Source organism: Mandrillus leucophaeus, unplaced genomic scaffold (genome assembly GCF_000951045.1).
Source record: "Mandrillus leucophaeus isolate KB7577 unplaced genomic scaffold, Mleu.le_1.0 Scaffold342, whole genome shotgun sequence".
Lineage (NCBI taxonomy): Eukaryota > Metazoa > Chordata > Mammalia > Primates > Cercopithecidae > Mandrillus > Mandrillus leucophaeus.
In genome coordinates, this window is record NW_012103610.1 from 576,971 (window position 1) to 582,285 (window position 5,315).

Below are 5,315 nucleotides of genomic sequence, written 5' to 3' on the forward strand. Positions count from 1 at the left end.
AAAAAAAAAAAAAAAAAAAAAGCCGGGCATGGTGGTGGGCGCCTGTAATCCCAGCTACTCAAGAGGCTGAGGCAGGAGAATCCCTTGAACCTGACAGGTAGAGGTTGTAGTGAGCCAAGATCATGCACTGCAGCCTGGGCAACAGAGAGAGACTTAAAAAAAGACAATATTGTAACAAGGCAAGTGCAGAGGTAAGGGTACACACAAGGGAGTGTGGAGAGGCGATGGGTAGGCCTAGGCGGTTTACCTGGAGAAAATGGTATCCAAGCTGGCCGTCTAAGAATGAGTAAGACTTGGCCAGGAGAAATGGCAGGAGGAGGTCACATCAGTAGATAGAGCCGCATAAGTCATGGCAGGAAGGGAAAAACCAGTCTCACCAGCATGGGGAGAAGCATAGGTTATTCTCTGTGGCTGGTTCATAAATTAGGAGTCCAGGAGAAAAGAATGAGGCTGGAGACATAGGCAGGTGCCAGACCTGAACGTTCTCACATTATACTGAGGAGAGGGAGTGTACCCTGTGGCTGATGCGAAGCCACTGTGAAGGTGAAAACGGGAAGAGGGAAAAGGTCAGATGTGGTTTGGTTTGGTAAGTCCTGAAGGTGGCGTTGGAGGGGCAGGTTGAAGGGAGGAGAGGCTTCGGAGCCTGGAGGAGGAAGGCGGGCTGTGGTGTGGACGTGCTGTTTGTAGGTTGGCAGGGGCTGGAGGTTGCTCTAACTGCATCTTTGCAGGGGAAGCACCCGGTCAGTTCTGCTGAGCTCTGGGGGAGCAGGTGGCTTTGGGAAACTAGTGAGGATTTAGGGCACGTGTTGAAGAGAGTGGGAGAGGGAAGAGAGTCGGGACAAGGGAAAAGAAGGCTGGATGGGAGGTGTACTGCTGCTGGAACAAACTGCCACGAACGTAGTGGCCTCAATCAACACAAATTTGCAGCGCTGCAGGTTAGAAGCCCACCACGGGCCTCACTGCGCTAAAACCAAGGTGTCTGGTAGCTACCTTAAAGAAGCAAAAAAAAAATAGGTTTTTTTGGTTTTTTTTTGAGACAGAGTCTCACTCTGTTGCTCAGGCGTGAGTGCAGTGGCACAATCTTGGCTCACTGCAACCTCTGCCTCCCGGGTTCAAGCGATTCTCCTGCCTCAGCCTCCCGAATAGCTGGGATTATAGGCATGCACCACTATGCCTAGCTAATGTTTGTATTTTTAGTAGAGACGGGGTTTCACCATGTTGACCAGGCTAGAGAAATAGGTAAAATTAATCTTAATAATTTATTTAACTCAACATGGCCAAATACTATCATTCGATATTTAATTAATATAATATTATCAAGATATTTTGCATTCTTTTTGTTTTACTAAGTCCTGAAAATCCAGTGTGTAGTTCATACTTGTAGTGCATCTAAATTTGGGCCAGCTATGGTTCAAGTGTCAGCAGCAACCCGTGGCTGGTGACTGCATACTGGGCCACACAGGCTGCCATGCTCTCCCCCATCTCTTTGTAGGTTCATCTCATTCCCGTCTCTGCCCAGAGCCATCTTCCACTCCTAGCACTGCCTCCTTTTCTCCAGAGACTTTTCACTATCTGCTATTTCATTAGATTTTTGTTTACTGTCTGCCTGCCCACCTCCACCAGAGGCTGTAAATCCCATGCAGGCAAAGACCTTTCTATCTGTCCTCTTTAGTGCTATATCCCCAGCAACTATGTGACATTCACGAGAGACTCTCCACAAGTGTTTACTAGATGACATTGAAGATTCCAGATTCGTCCTGTGTTATCTCTGAAGTCAATGTCCACTGAGTGGGATGTTGGAGGAGGGGGAGAGAGGAAGGAGCATTACGTAAGACATAAGGTGGGAGGAAGCTGGCCCAAATCCTCTGTGAGATGAAAGGCTGACTCCTGGATGTCAAGTTTAGGGCTGGGACTCCTGATCGCAGCGTTTCCTTCCAGCTGTGACCCGGTTGTGTGTAGTTTCATCCACTAGCTTATCCGGTTTGATGAGAAACCATCCACCAAGCAGCATGTCTGCCTGCTACCAGTAGATGGGGCAGTGTCATTAAAAAAGTACGCTTTGCAGTTTCTCACCTGTTGCCCAGCTCCAGTTTGCTGATGTCTGTTCTGGAGTTGCCCCGTCTCAGATCTGTGATGTAGACTCCTACGTGGCGCTGCCAGCTCTCCCAGCTGAAGAAACGCAGCCTTATTTGTGATGTGTGTTTCAGGTGGGGTGGCCAGCTTCTTCATACGGTGAGGCGGGCCCTAGAGGCTGGCACAGGTCCAGACCACAAGGGGACAGCGGGTTCTCCTCCAGGGCATGACTCACACCGGGGTGTTCACATTGGCCTAGAACCTTTCTGTTCTCCCAAGGTTGAAAACAAGCTTATTAGGAAGGCAGTCAAGGCGTGACATAGCCTCGCCAACAGGAGCAGCTCTGTGGGCCTGGGCCGCTGGGACTGGCACTCTGGCTGCTGCTGAAGAGCCTGCCACCAGTGGACTCCTTCTCCCTGCCTCTGTGGGCCACTGGTGTCCATGCCACTGCATGAAGTGCAAAGTAGTGCCTCTCGCTGAGTCTGAGACCAGCCTTAGCTCCTGCTACTGCTCCCTCTTCCTCTTCCCAAACCCTCTTGAGCCTTGGAAATTTGAGCCATTTGGAAATCATCACTGCTTGAACGTGATATCTGCTTTTGTGGATCAAGATTATGGACCAACTAAAGGTCACTTAACACAGCCTCATTTGATATGTTTTTACCAGAATTTCTTGTTCTTTAGAGTGTGTACTATCTCCTTCATTGCCACTACAAGGCAGTCCAGAAATTTAAGGAATTAATATTGGCTTAAATGGCTTATTATAGTACTAACTACCTCATTCCAACAGCGTGTCTGGTATCCCTCCATTAACCCATCAGTGCAGCTGAGGAGTAAGGCATTATAGCTCTGGTTGAAGGACCCTGTGGGGCCACTTAGCCATGAAGAGGCCATTCCTTCCCTTGGAGTCTAAGAGAGCCAAAAAACACAATCAGGAAGCTTTCTTCTTTCATTGTTACAAGCTCCATCCTAATTACTACATGTGTATGCTCCTTCTTTTCTTTTCCCTTCTCTTCTCTTTCTTTTCTTTTCTTTCTCACTCTGTCGTCCAGGCTGGAGTGCGGTGGCGCGATCTCAGCTTATTGCAACCTCCGCCTCCCAGGTTCAAGGGATACTCCTGCCCCAACCTCCCAAGTAGCTGGAATTACAGGCATGCACTAACATGCCCGGCTAATTTTTGTATTTTTAGTAGAGATAGCATTTTGCCATGTTGGCCAGGCTGCTCTTGAACTCTTGACCTCAAGTGATCCACCCACCTCGGCCTCCCAAAATCCTGGGATTACAGGCATGAGCCACCGTGCCTGGCCTTATGCATGCATTTTCATGCTTCTGTAATTTTGCTGCCCTCTATACCCAGAAAGTCCTTCAGTCTTTTCCTGTTTGGATAAATTCTGTTCATCTTTCAAAGGTCACCACCTCCATGAAGCCTCTTCTGATCTTCCTAGTCACAACGAATGCTTTCTTCCTCCAGCTTCTCATAGTGCTTTGAGTCTTTCTCATAGCGTTCAGCCCACTCTGCCTTCTTGTCCACATGCATATCTTGCTCATTAATTCTAGTTATTGAGTGCCTATTTGTACCACACTGGGGATACAGGGTACCTGCAGAGAACCCAAAGTCCAGTGGAAGCCCAGAGTTGGGTAGAGTTTACAACCTTCGTTGAACTAGGAGGCAGGAATCCCGTCTGCTCCTAGCTCAGGGCCTGGCACCAAAAGGTAGTCAGAAAAGTAACTTAAATGGAAACTCAGCACCAGTGACTCTTGAGAAAACTCAGAGTTCAAAGGAAGGTCAAAAGTTGGCAAAGGTAGAAGATGGGCAGGGATCAGTTTTATTTTGTTGGAATATCCCAAGGGAATTTCCAGGAGTGGTTGCAGTGACTCTGGCATGAAGACGTGGCGTGGAAGCCAGAGACCTCAAAGATCCCCGGTGGACTGGGATGGTGGGAAGGGATCGCTGTCCTCCTCCAGGACCGGGCTGGGAGTTTGATGCAGGATCATTCGGACATTTATCCCACTCCAGCTATAAGTCTTTTTGCTTTGACTGACCATACTATAGAGGCAAGCGGGCTGTTTCAAGGGCCCAGAAACGAGTTACTGGCTAAGGGTCAAGCCGGTCAGAGGACAACTACACTGTCCAGTTGGCACATGATAAAAGCAATACTGATGCAATTATCACTCCCATTGGAGGGTGGCCAGGCATTATTTGTCACTCAAATAAAAAATAGCATTTGAATTTTTACTAGGAATTCTCATCCAAAATATGTCCATGATATAATGACACCACACGACCGGCTTGCCAAAGTAAACTAAGACCTAACTACACAGGAGCATTACTTAGAAATTGTGTGTATCTCAGAAAATTGCTCTACCCTGAGGCCCGACAGCAGGAGCGGGTCTTGCTGGGGTTCGGATGGGGAAGCGCCTTATTCATTGATGATATTCTACAGTAGTCACCCCAGTCATGTTACCACTCACCTCACTTTACACTGTCTGCTGCTTACCTGTGAATACGAGCTCAAGATAGTGAGAGATAAGCCTTGTGTTTTCTGTGCACCTCTCTTTTCTTTAATGGAACACAATTCTGAAAATAATATTAAACAGCACCCAGTCATTCTCAGAAAGCCGCCACACAAGGAAGAAACCACTATTTTCCCAAACTTTTTGCACAGGAAATTATAATCTGTAGTCTCATCTTCTGCCACCTCCCTCAGAAGTTTCGATCTAGACGTACATGTATTCAGCGAGTTGCAATTCAGCCTGGGGGTGGAGTGTCAGGATTCAAGTCTTTTTGCTGCGGGGTAACCCCAGGTCCCAGTGATTTCCGTAGACAAAAGAGGTGCTGGTAAATTTGGGATGTAATTGCCGGATTGGACCGGTCTCCCCGCTCCCTTGACCAATGGCGGTCACCCGGTCCCTTTAAGAGACCAGGAATCCGTCCGGCGTCTGAGCCCCAAACAGATCCTCTTCTCTGCTCCTCCCCTGTCCCCGCGCGGCGAATGGTTCGCGCCGGCCTATATTTACCCGAGATCTTCCTCCCGGACGGCAAGGATGTGAGGCAGGCGAGCCGGCCACCACCGCTCGCAGCACCGGAGAGGGCGCGCTGCAAAGGCGGGCAGCAGACCGTGGAGAGCCCGGGAGCGGAGCTGGACACCGCCTCGAGGGAAGAAATGAGGTAGCGGCGGTCCCCGGACCCGGCCATGCTCGCCCCCTGCCCTCGGAGCCCAGCGCTGTCTCGGCCAAACCAGCCC